At 35.8% G+C, this 13,889-nt stretch overlaps 1 long non-coding RNA gene across 17 annotated transcripts in view; it reads right to left on the bottom strand.

The window, feature by feature from the left end:
• LOC109549014 (uncharacterized) overlaps nt 1-13,889 on the bottom strand; it is a 152,802-nt gene that overhangs the window by 26,649 nt on the left and 112,264 nt on the right. The window contains exon 7 of one of the 17 annotated variants that reach the window (XR_012330765.1): nt 10,920-10,995. The exons of the other annotated variants lie outside the window; for them this stretch is intronic. This is a non-coding gene — a long non-coding RNA (uncharacterized lncRNA). The remainder of the gene's footprint in view (nt 1-10,919; nt 10,996-13,889) is intronic. 17 annotated transcript variants of the gene reach the window in all.

Genomic DNA, 13,889 nt, shown 5'->3' on the forward strand with positions numbered 1-13,889 from the left:
AGAAACAAAAAGGAGGCAGTGGTGGTGAATGCGTTTGTCTATATATACATATACCCACATATACACCATACATAAAAACTACAGAAAAGAATACTTCAAACAAGGAATCTGGCTTACTGAGTGCTCAGAGTAATTATCTGTTAGGAATGTAGCACCAATCACATCAATTCTTACCATGTTGAAAGAAGAATGGTATGCCCCAGTAAACTTGCTCTCAAGTTGCAGAAACACCACGGCATAGCTTAATAGAAATAGATCTCTAAAACTGTCTGAAGTTTCCCGTCATTACCAGTACCAAAGCTTAGTGAACTGAACCTGTCAGCTCCGCCAAATCTACAGCTACCTGGAATCCAATTCCTTAGGCGGCTTTTTATGTTGTTGTCACTGCCTCCCTTGCTTTATCATCATCATTATTATGATTAGTTTCCAGAACTGAGCTGTTCAGTGTGCTTGCCAGGAAATCCTAAGGGCCTGGCCCTACACCATTTGACCCCAAAATACCTGTCTGTTTGGGGTAGCTACCAACATCCCCTGGAGTCAGAGAAAGGAAATGTACATTTCAGCACCCACTTTGAAAAAGCCTTGAGCGCTTTTTCACTCATAATGATGTCTTCAGTGGGAATGCCAGCACAGTTCCACATTTTTCTGACAGGCATACAGTCTATAAACTACCCATAAAGATTAAATAAAACAGGACAGTGAAAGAAAAGTTTCTAAATTTGATCACACTTGAGTTGTTAAAAGTTATTTCCAGGTGCATAATGTGTATATATATCTGCATAGAATAAAGACAGATCAGGAATATTAGGAGGATGGTGGGGGTAGATGACGGGGTGTTGCGGGGAAAGGGACTCACCAAACGGTCTTACATCTTTAGTCACAGACACACAAGCTTCGAAAATAGAAGGATTTGTGTTTATGATTGATTGAGGTAACTGATTATCCCCAGATATTTTAAGTGTTGAGACATTAAATTGTCAGCTCTATCAGTCTGATTGCAGTAAAACATGAAAACATTGACTTTTGTCTAGTTAGAGAAATTTATTTTTCCCAGAATGACAATCCTTTAAGTAGAAGCCAGGCAGCTTGCCAGCTTTCCATGTCATATACTGAAGTTTGCAAATGCAACGCATATTTTCAAGTGTTTTTCAAGGTTCAATGAATGGTGCATAGGTCTTTTGCAAATAGTCTTGTAATAAACAGATTCCTGCACTACTCTTCATTCTTTAAACCCGAGAAAAGTATTTACTCATCTAGAAGAAAAAAAAAACATTGTAGCTTTGTATTCATGGAAAATATGTTACCAGTGCCCTTCAGTTATTTAAAGTATCTCTGAAAAATAATATAACCCCTCTTTGGACCACCATACTGTGAACAAGTTTGATTAATATGTTTTATAAGCCTGAAATAAATGCTCATCATAACTGCCAGTAAGCTGTCAGCTTTCAAAAGTCTTTGTTCCCAGAATGAGTAATTTGTCTGATCCTCTTTAAGAAACCATATTCCAACCTAAAAGGAAGATGTTACAATCAAGTAAATTCTACTAAAATTTGATTGCCGTTAAACAGCCTTATATTCTAGATTCTAGATCCTTGTATGTACTACATGTGTCCATACTATTTTACACAATAAAAATACCACATTTTATTTGTTATTATTGCTTGTCAGAACACCTGTGCTTTTCACTGGGCAGAGCTATAGTTCCAGTGTTTAAAACCTAGTCCATTAAAATAATCAAAAATGTCAGATGTTATATATAGTCAGTCTTTTAAATAAAATCTGTGACGGGGAAATCATTTAAATGATGATTAAAATGAAAACACCAATCAAAAGACAGATGTGGTCATTAATTCCACTGAAGCACCAACATTTCTATATTCTCCAAGCATTTATCATGATCATTAAAATACAGGATGTTCTAAAGACCAGCAAACCATTGAGCCCTCCATGTCTAAGTTCTACAGACAGCAGTAGATAATACCTGGAGAAAAAAGGGTCCCTGAATAGCCAAACAAAGGTACACCAACAAGAACAACTTCTTCCCAATTCCTTTAGTCAATCATCTTGTGCCCTGGAGTGCTGGATTTGGTTGCCCTTAACATAACTCAGAGGGTAATAACTATTATAAATGGTCATTAAATGATCCATCCTCCTATTCCTTTATTCCAACTACCACTGATGTTGCATTGCACAGAACCATTGCATTAGTGGTTCTATGACAGAACTTTACAAAGCACCCTGTTTATACACTGCCAAGAGTTACAGTTCCTTTTGTCAACATGCTTTCCTCCTCAGCTTACTTCTACCTACTTTCATACCATGCCCATAAAGATTAAAATTACAGATAATTCTCCATTTAACATCCCTTTTTAAATTTATATTTCTCTGAAAATCTAAGAAAAAGTAATTTTTATACCAATTGTGTTTTTTTACTTCTATATCACCTTTGTCCATAAGAAGCCATTTTTCATTTTATTATTTTCCAAATTGGCAAGAAACCACAGGTTCTGTATATACAATCATTTGTATATTGTAAGCATTACTGCCCTTCTTCTTCTTTTTTTTTTTTTTTTTGCGGTACTCGGGCCTCTCACTGTTGTGGCTTCTCCCGTTGCGAAGCACAGGCTCCGGACGCGCAGGCTCAGCGGCCATGGCTCATGGGCGCAGCCGCTCCGCGGCATGTGGGATCTTCCCGGACCAGGGCACGAGCCCGTGTCCCCTGCATCGGCAGGCGGACTCTCAACCACTGCGCGCCACCAGGGAAGCCCTCCCTTCTTCATTTTGATGTATGCATAATTTAACTTTTAACAAAGTTTATTTTCATTCTTTGTCTGCTCTCTATGCCATAACTACCTCTTATAATTTCAATATACTGTGGCAGTTCTAAAAACAATGTTCTTTCATGTCTTATACACTAATTTTCCCTCTTTTGTCATTTCTCATCTCACAAGGTTTTAGTATTTAGCTCACAAATTAGGTCAAAAGTAGATAGCTTATTTTGTTCCCCTTTGTTGTTGTTTTTTTTCCTTTAAGAAAACTAGAATTCCCTTGCCCCCAAATTAAAATGATCTATCTGCTATTCACATCTTATAACAATTCCATAATTTCAGTAGTTCCACAGTGTTTTCTAGACCTTCAAATTCTGTTCTCCTTGAAGTACTATGTACCACAGAAATTATGTTGTTAACTTTAGTAAACACAGGAAAATAACACCTGGCTCAGGTAGGGTTTCTCTCTGACGTTACGGATGATGTTTCCAAGAAGTACCTAAATGGTACTAACTCAGTATCACTGCTGAAGTGGCCACAAGTATGATACTTTTAACACTACTCCTTTGACTGCTCTCTTATCTACCCTGCATCATTTTTTTCATCATCTGCCCTCAAATTTACAAAGTTCACTATGACCCTGTCATTTTAATGATAGCAGCCACCCTTACCATGAGTATAAACATAAACTAGAATTTCCACGCTCTGAGCCTTCCTAAGCCTCATTTCAGTTGCACATATAAATCTAAAGAAAATCTAAATTTTATTGCAGCTACCTTAAAAATTTCTTCCTAACTACCTACAGGTAGTCACTCTTAGAATTCCTTGAACCCTTGGGCCAAATACAGAATTTGCTCTATTGCTTAAATTTTTTCCATATGCTCTTTTTTTACGTGCCCATCAGTATTTACCAACAATCTCTGCACGTTAGCAATATTTAAAAGAATAAGTAGTCTCTTCCTAGAGGTAGTGAAATATTAGATATCTCCTTCCATATATAAAATCATTATTACATGTAAAACTTTCTGCTTTCTCTGTTTTCATAGCTGGAAGGAATGATCATTTTAAGAGCAGTGATTTTCAGACTGTATTCAGGGGTGCCTCAGAGGTTCTGTTTAGAAGAAAATAAGTGAAGGAGCAACACCAAATAGAAAGTGTTGTAGACCTAATTCATCCAGCACACCAACACTTTTTGTGTACAACTTTTTGTTCTGAAATAATTTTAAATACACAGAAAAGTTACAAGCATAGTACAAAGAACTATTCTATGTGTTTAACCCAGATTTTAACATTTTGCCACAACTGCTTTACTATTCTTTCCCACCCCTCCCCTCCTCTCTTTTCCTCCTCTTCTTTCTCTCTTTATACAGTATATCTTTTATTTTCTGAATTGTTTGAAAGTTACAAAACCTTGTTCCATTACCTCTAAATACTTCAGGGTAGATTTACCAAGAACAAGGATATTCACCTACATTATCACAGTATGATAATCAAATTCAGGAAATTTAATATTGACACAATGCTGTTATCTAATCTATAGAATTTATTTAATTTTTGCCAATTGTCTCCAAAATTTCTTCTATAGCAATTTTATTCTCTGGTCCAGATCAGCCTTTGTCTTTCACAACACTGACATTTATAAATAGTACAAACAATTTCCTTTGTAAAAATCCCTCAATTTGGGTTTGTCTAATATTTCCTCATAATTAGATTTAGGTTATATATTTTTGGCAGAAATATTATATAAATGTTATTGTTCTTTTCAGTGTATCACATCTGGAAGCAAATAATATTGGGTTTGTCCAGTTATTGGTGATATTGACTTTCATTAATTACTTACATAGTTAAAGTAGTGTCTACAAGGTTACTCCACTGTAAAATATCTTTTTTTCCTTAGTAATTAAAGAATAATTCATGGAAAGATACTTTTAAGAGTTTGTAAATATCTTAGCCCTCATCCAACTTAATGATCCTTGCCTGGTGGTTAAAATGGTTGCAAAATGGTGATTTTCTAACATTATCATTCCTCCTACATTTATTAGATGGTGTCCTATTCCCTTATTTATTTTTTTGTTTACTGTAAGTGTGGACTCATAGATTTTTTTTAATTTAATAGATTAACATTTATTAATCTCATTATTTTGAAGCTCAAATTCTCTCAGATTTGGCCAGTGGGAGTCCCTTTGATCTGACTACTGAGGCTTTTTGACATGTCCCTATCATTTTTTGAGCTGCAACATCACTTCTTTTATTTCATATTTTGGGATTTGTTTCCAAACAATGATTTTAAAAGTTTGAAACCCATTGTTCTGCTGTAACATTTTTTTCTCCAATTTTCCTTATTTCAAGTCAGGTTTGTATAAAAAGTATCTAGAATACAGGGAAGACTGAGAATAAATGATGGTAACCCTTTTGTTTCTGTGGCCACACTGGCCACCATGCTGTCCTCCAACCTGCCAGCTATGTTCCTGCATTAAAGACGTGGCATCCCTGTGTCCTTGGCCTGGAAACTTCTTCCCAATGCAGCTCCATAGTTGTTCCCACATCTCCTTTAAGCCATAGCTCAAACATCGCTTTCTCAGGAAGGCCTCCCATGACCACTTTTATTATAACAGAACAATGGTTCTCAAACTTTTTAAAGCACCCTTTGAAAACCCCTTTGATGGTAACCCCTTAATTCCCAAAGCTTCATTTCAAAGCAAGATATAAAATGACAATAGGTTTAACCCATGAATGGTTAAGTCAGAAACATGATCTTAACCCTCACTGATTTATTTCACCATAGAGGGTTGACAAACTTTCTAAAGTGTTTACTGGTATACACACAGTCCTTCTGGGTCATGGAAACAAAATAGACGTTACCTTCTCTGAGGCTTCTGACTTAGATTCCTTATTCAATTCACTTCCTTATTACACACAGCATATCCACTTCTCTATCACTCTGCTATGAATTAGTCTAATTTTTAAAACTGTTTGCTCCTAAAGAAAAGTATCAAAAAACAAGAATAATGTAGAACTACTTGTCTTTTCTTATGGAATACTCTCTAAAAGAACATCTTTTTAACTATGTAACATTTAACATTTACTTATCCCAAATAAGTCTTTAAAAAACAAACAAAAAACCCTCAACAAACAACCACAGATAATAATCACCATCAGAGATAGCCAAGACTTTACAAGTAATCAAGTGCTTTCACTCACATTCAGCAGAGAAATTTATTTTTCCCTGAGCACGCTGCTTCAATATACAATTCAAGATGACTGAATTTCATAGATAGGGTTAAAGGTGTCCTTAAAATACACAGCAAGTTCCATGACTTACAGGGCTTTCCCAAAGCAAACTCAGTAAGTCATCATCAGTATGCATCATCAGTTTCTTGGAAGATTTTAAGTTTTTCAAACTACTTAACTAGTCTTTTTCTAAAACTACTAACATACTTCAGACTTTCCAAAGTATATTATTTCCAGCCCCTATACTGAGGTCATATACGATGGCTAACTTTTCCCCTCAACATCTATTTTTCATTAAATTACATAACAGACATCTTTTAGGTTTTCAAGATGCTTCTGTACAGCAGGATCAATATATTTGTCAACACGGTAAATAAGTAAATGTTTACAGGCCACAAAATGATGAGGTACCTCACTATATAATGGAAGAAATTCTCCCAACATGCAACTTATTTTCCAAGGGTAAGTCATGTACACTGAATTATACTTTAAAACTCCTGGCTACCTAGTCCATCTAGTGAAATTCTTGAGTGATTTACCAATGATACATCTAAAGACATAACTCACTTTCAAAGGTGCCTATTTTAGGCACTGCGAGAATTAGCTGACCGTAAGTAAAACTCATGATCTCCTCAAATAAAAAAAAACCATATAAATTCAGTGGCCATTTGTTTTTTCATTATAATGTTAGTTATCCTGTAGTATTCAATTATCTAAGATAAAAGGCATACCATAGTATTTAGTCTTCTAACATACAAAGAACCATATTCATCACATATGATGCAATATAGCTTCTTGTTCTTGAGGTCTAGACCTGAGCTGTCCAATATGGTAGCCAGTAGCTACATGTGGCTATTGAGCACTTGTAATATACCTAGTCCAAATTGAGACACACATAAGTGTAAGATAACACATTAGATTTCAAAGTTTAGTATGAAAAAAATGTAAAATATCTCACAACTTTATGTTGATTCTATATTGAAATAATATTTAACATATTGGATTAAATAAAATTTTATTAAATTCACCTGTTTCTTTTTACTTTGTTTAATGTGGCTACAAAAAAATTTTAAATTACACAAGTGGCTCACATTTTATTTCTACTGGAGAGGATTTATTTAGACTAAAGTGGGCAAAAGTCATAATCAGAGGCCAGTTCCATAGTGTGTCATAAATAACCTGCAACCACACTACTTTCTAAGTTTTTGAGGTTATTAGCAGATCATCAAATCCCAAGGGCAAACAAACAACCCAATCCAAAAATGGGCAGAAGACCTAAATAGACATTTCTCCAAAGAAGGTATCCACACTGCCAACAAACACATGAAAGAATGCTCAACATCATTAATCATTAGAGAAATGCAAATCAAAACTACAATGAGATATCATCTCACACCAGTCAGAATGGCCATCATCAAAAAATCTACAAACAATAAATGCTGGAGAGGGTGTGGAGAAAAGGGAACACTCTTGCACTGCTGGTGGGAATGTGAATTGGTTCAGCCACTATGGAGAACAGTATGGAGGTTCCTTAAAAAACTAAAAATAGAACTACCATATGACCCAGCAATCCCACTACTGGGCATATACCCTGAGAAAACCAAAATTCAAAAAGAGTCATGTACCGAAATGTTCATTGCAGCTCTATTTATAATAGCCAGGACATGGAAACAACCTAAGCGCCCATCATCGGATGAATAGATAAAGAAGATGTGGCACATATATACAATGGAATATTACTCAGCCATAAAAAGAAACGAAATTGAGCTATTTGTAATGAGGTGGATAGACCTAGAGTCTGTCATACAGAGTGAAGTAAGTCAGAAAGAAAAAGACAAATACCATATGCTAACACATATATATGGAATTTAAGAAGAAAAAAAAAATGTCATGAAGAACCTAGGGGTAAGACAGGAATAAAGACACAGACCTACTGGAGAATGGACTTGAGGAATATGGGGCGGGGGAAAGGTGAGCTGTGACAGGGCGAGAGAGAGTCATGGACATATACACACTAACAAACGTAAGATAGATAGCTAGTGGGAAGCAGCTGCATGGCACAGGGATATCGGCTCGGTGCTTTGTGACCACCTGGAGGGGTGGGATAGGGAGGGTGGAAGGGAGGGAGACACAAGAGGGAAGAGATATGGGAACATATGTATATGTATAACTGATTCACTTTGTTATAAAGCAGAAAATAACACACCATTGTAAAGCAATTATACCCCAATAAAGATGTTAAAAAATAAAAAAATAAATAAAATAAATAAAAAATAAAATTAAAAAAAAGAAAACCCTAAAGACTTCACACAAAAACTATTAGAACTGATAAATGAATTCAGCAAGGTAGCAGGATACAAGATTAACATACAGAAACAGTTTGCATTTCTTTCTTTACACTAACAATGAACTATCAGAAAGGGAAAGTAAAAAAAAATCCCATTTAAAATCACATCAAAAAAAAAAAAAAACCCTACTAATAAGCCTGACCTAGGAGGTGAAAGACATATACAATGAGAACTATAAAACACTGATAAAGGAAAATGAAGATGATTCAAGGAAATGGAAAGATAGCCCATGTGCTTGGATTGGAAGAACTAATATAGTTAAATGGCCATACTACCCAAAGCAATCTACAGACTCAATGTGATCCTTACCAAATTACCCATGACATTTTTCACAGAACTAGAACAAACAATCCCAAAATTTATATGGAACCACAAAAGACCCAGAACTGCCAAAGCAATACTGAGGAGAAAAACAAAGCTGGAGGCAGAACCCTTAGAACTTCAAACAATACTACAAGCTACAGTAATCAAAACAGTGTGGTACGCACCACAACTACTGAAGCCCACACCCTTAGAGCCCATGCTCTGCAACCAGAGAAGCCACTGCAATGAGAAGCCCATGCAATGCAACAGAGAATAGCCCCCACTCACTGCAACTAGAGAAAGCCCACGTGCAGCAACGAAGACCAAAAACACAGCCAAAAATAAATTAAAAAAAAAAACAAACAGTGTGGTATTGGTGCAAAAACAGACATAAAGATCAATGGAACTGAATTGAGAGCCCAGAAATAAACCCACACACGTACGGTCAATTAATCTTCAACAAATTAGGCAAGAAAATATAATGAAAAAAAGACAGTCTATTCATCACACATGCTGGGAAAGCTGGACAGCCACATGTAAATCAAAGAAGTTAGAACACTCCTTCACAGCATACACAAAAATCAACTCAAAATGGCTTAAAGACTTAAATATAAGACAGGACACCAAAAAACTCCTAGTAAAGAACATAGGCAAAACATTCTCTGACATAAATCATAGCAAAACATTCTTAGATCTCCCAAGGCAAAAGAAATAAAAGCAAAAATAAACAAATGGGCAGAAATTAACACAACATTATAAATCAACTATACTTCAATAAAATAAATTTTAAAAAATAAACAAACAAATGGGGCCTAATGGGGCCTAATCAAACTTATAAGCTTCTGCACAGCAAAGGAAACCATAAACCAAACGAAAAGACAACCTACAGAATGGGAGAAAATATCTGCAAACAATGCAACTGACAAGGGCTTAATTTCCAAAATATACAAACAGCTCACAAAACTCAATAAAAAAAAAACCTGATTATAAAAGAAGCAGAAGACCTGAATCGACATATCTCCAAAGAAGACATACAGATGGCCAACAGGCACATGAAAAGATGCTCAACATCACTAATCATCAGAGAAACTGAAATCAAAACCACAATGAGATATTACCTCACATCAGTCAGAATGGCTATCATCAAAAAGACCACAAATGATAAATGTTGGTGAGGATGTGGAGAAAAGGGAACCCTTGTATGCTACTGGTGAATATAAACTGGTACAGTCACTGTGGGAAAGGTTCAGTAAGGAGGTGCCTCAAAAAACTAAAAATAGAACTAACATATGATCCAGCAATTCCACTCCTGGGTATATATCCAATGAAAACAAAAACACTCATTTGAAAAGATATCTGCACCCCAATGTTCATAGCAGCATTATTTACAATAGTCAAGACATGGAAGCAACCTAAGTCTCCATTGACAGATGAATGGATAAAGAAGATGTGGTATATAATACGATGGAATACTAATCATGTAAAGAATGAAATTTTGCCATTTGCAACAACACGGATGGACTTGGAATGTATTATGCTTAGTGAAATAAGTCAGAGAAAGACAAATACTGTATATCACTTATAGATGAAATCTAAAAACAGTAAAACAAACAAGTGAATATAACAAAGAAGAAACAGGCTCATGATATAGAGAACAAACTAGTGGTTACCAGAGGGAGAGCAAAGTGGGGAAGGACAAGATACAGATAGGGAATTAAGAGATACAAACTACTATGTATAAAATAAATAAGCTACAAGGATATATTTGTACAGTACAGGGAATATAGCCAATATTTTATAATAACTATAAATGGAGTATAACCTTTAAAAATTGTGAATCTCTATGTTGCACACCTGAAACTTATATAGTAGGTACAGCAACTATACCTCAATTTTAAAAAAGCACAATAAGACATGACTAGATACAATGTACCCACTAGAGTAATTAAAATTAAAACATTAATAACACCAAGGATAACAGGGCTGTGCAGCAACTACACTTTCATACGTGTAAAATGTAAAATGATACAATCACTTTGGAAAACAGTCTGAATTATACATTTAAAATTGGTAAACTTTATCTTCTGTAATTTACACCTCAATAAAGCTGAATTTTAAAAATCAACTTGACAAAACATTTTTAAATTAGTAAAATAAAATTCTGATAGTATCTTGCAGTGGCTTAACATTTTTAAAATACTGGCCAAATTTTTTCCCCTATCATTCTTAGAGTCTCCCTCCATTCAAGCAGTAGATAGGCTCAACTTACCTCAGGGAAAGCAGTGACAGCAGAAAGCAGAAACAAGGAGTCTTTTTTCTGACCTACGAATTTCAAAATCCTGGACCTTGAGAATAATGGAAAGGACTTAGAACATATGCTTACCAAAGCTAGGAAGGTGAATAATACAAAACAAAAGGGAATGTGGACACTGGAGTGAGCAAATCCTGTAAGGAGCCACTATGGAACTCCAGCTGATTTTTACCATATGAAAATGTGGGTCCAGTGTTGCTAGAACATTTTCCCCAAAAGAAATCTGGAGATTCAGATATTTATATGAATTTTCCAAATTTTTGAAATAATTCCCAAGCAAAAGGCATTGCTGTGAGTCAAATTCAGGCACTGGATTTGCAACATCTGGCACAGAAGACAGATTTAGAACACCTTAAAGACAAAAAATAAACAAAAAACCACAAGACTTCCTCACCTTCCAGACTTGATAGAAATTCCCTGCAATGGGGAAAATAAAAGTCAAAGCGACAATGAATACAGACATTGTTCTTACAAGAGAATAGAGGCAATCTGCGTCCCATTTCTTAAGTACGCACTCAAGAAGGCAAGAAGATCCCACCGAACTGGATGGATAATGTGATGGGCAAAAATGGTATTAGCCTCATAGAATTTCCCAGGCCCTACAGACCCAGAAAGACTTAGACAAGTGGCAGTATCAGAGAATTCTCCAAATGTTAGTGGAGTGTGGGGATCACAGAAAGATTACAACTTTATTAATAGCATGGAAGTTGCAGAAAGGTTTTAGTTTACCAGCTAAAACCTTGTGGATGGGAATGAGGAATAAGTCAGCAGTAACCTGTGATGACTGACTAACTTCAGAAACAAAATGAAGGAGAAACATTTCTACAGATGCCACCACTGTGGAAAGGTGAAGATATCTAGTAGGACTCACCATCCCAACCCAAGAATTAGCAGAGCATGGAAAGGTAGGATAGCTCTAATTTACAGTAAAATTTCAGCCACCTAGGCAGAATAGGGGCTCAAGATAGAAACTGAGCTACAAAATAATTACAAAAAGTATATTCCTTGAATATCTGACATTGTAAACTGAGATGTACGTCTACAGTCAGCTGTAAGCAAGAAAGTTATCAAGAGAAGAAGGGAGCATTTTATTTTGTTTACTTTCTTCAGATGAGTTATGCCAAATAAATACTGGATTTGGTATTAGGCCCTACAGATAGGCCACCAGAATAAGACTTTGAAAAACTACTACTCAATGTACTATAGAACTTCGCTCTTCAGATGACCTTTGAAATAACTTTACTAGACATACTGAGTTATCAAACAAATACATTAAGTTTCCGAAACTCATTTGCAAGTAATAAACTGTCACAGAGCAAGTCTAAATGACTGGTAGCACTGAACCAAGTGAGCAAAACTTACTCATTCTGCAACTATTTAAATAAATACAATAACAATATGACCAGAATCCATTGGTTTACACTGGTTAAAGTGTTAGTCTGAGGCATTAACAAGGAGGAAGCAGAGAGGTTGTCACAATGTGTATATGTGTGTGTGTGTGTGTGTGTATGTGTGTGTGTGTGTGTGTGTAAAAACTGTATTTTCCAATTTTTCTAAAATGACCACATAGTCCTTTAATTTCCAGAAAACAATTAGAAAGTATGTATTTAAAAATAGAAGACAAGTCTTTTAATTACCCCTTTAATACAGTGAAATTTAATAGCACACTGCCTGATTAAACATGATTAATACTCAGATCTACACTGTTGCAATTACCCAAGTAATTCAGGCAAAGAGTCTACCTTAGTGAGAATATTCAGATAATTAATCAAGTACTTACAGCAGCTGTGACATAAGAGGAACTCTGAGCTTCAGTTTTCTTCTCTGTAAAATGGGAACAAATACCTGCACAGCCTAACATTTGCAAGAGCATCTAGAACAGTGTCTGAAATATAACAAGCCCACAGAAATATTTACTGAATTAGCCACCACTGACCTCACTTCGACTGGCCTCTGAAAGTACTAATCAATAAAATCTTTCTAGGAAAATAGTCCCCTACTCCATCATGGTACTGTAGTACTCTTCCAAAGGTAAAACAGACCTTGAGTAGTGTTATCCAGTGCAGGCTATCCCTGAAAAACCACTTCCCATTCCTACTGAAGTATTTATTTTAATAAATGCAGCTGGATAAGTACCTAAAAATTCTCCTGATACCTTGCATCTCTACTTTCATCTGAGAAAATATTCCTCAAGTGAAGTGAGTCCACATTGCCTCCCTGCTCTCAACCCTCTAAGAGTAATGACTTGCCATCACACTTAGAATAAGATCCAAGGACTAGCCTATCAGCCTTTTCATGATTTGCCTCTGCCTAACTCTTAACTTCATTTCCTATCACTCTCCCCCTCCACCCACTGTGCTTCTTACTGATCCTTGAATACAACAAACACAAGCCTTTGCACTTGATTCCTCCCACTTCCAGTTACACACTTCCCCGAAACTCATATGGGTTGCTCCCTCACTTCAGATTTATGCTCAAATATCACCTCTACAGAGAAAACGTCCTTGACTGCCCTTTCTAAAGTAGTATACTCTGTTTTTCTCTATCCCTTTAATCTGCTTTTTTTCCCATAGCAAATCAAATATATATTTATTCATCTGTTGTAATGTATGCTCCATGAGGATCGAGACTTCATCTCAACTATTTTATCTCCAGAGCCTAGAACACTGTCTGGTATAAAGCGACGGCAAATTATCATTGACAGTGAATCTGCTGAATTAAGTGTAAGGATCTGAATATTCAAGGAAAGCTTCAGCAAATGCTACTGACAGTGCAAGGAGAATTAAGAAGACCAGTAACAGTTGTGGTGGCCATATGAACCTAGAATACCTACAGATGGAAAAGGTAAAAGGCTGAAGGAACTGGATCAAAACCAGAATTAGAGAAGGTTTTTTTTTTTTTTTTGGTACACGGGCCTCTCACTGTTGT

The sequence above is a fragment of the Tursiops truncatus genome, chromosome 3 (assembly GCF_011762595.2).
Source record: "Tursiops truncatus isolate mTurTru1 chromosome 3, mTurTru1.mat.Y, whole genome shotgun sequence".
NCBI lineage: Eukaryota > Metazoa > Chordata > Mammalia > Artiodactyla > Delphinidae > Tursiops > Tursiops truncatus.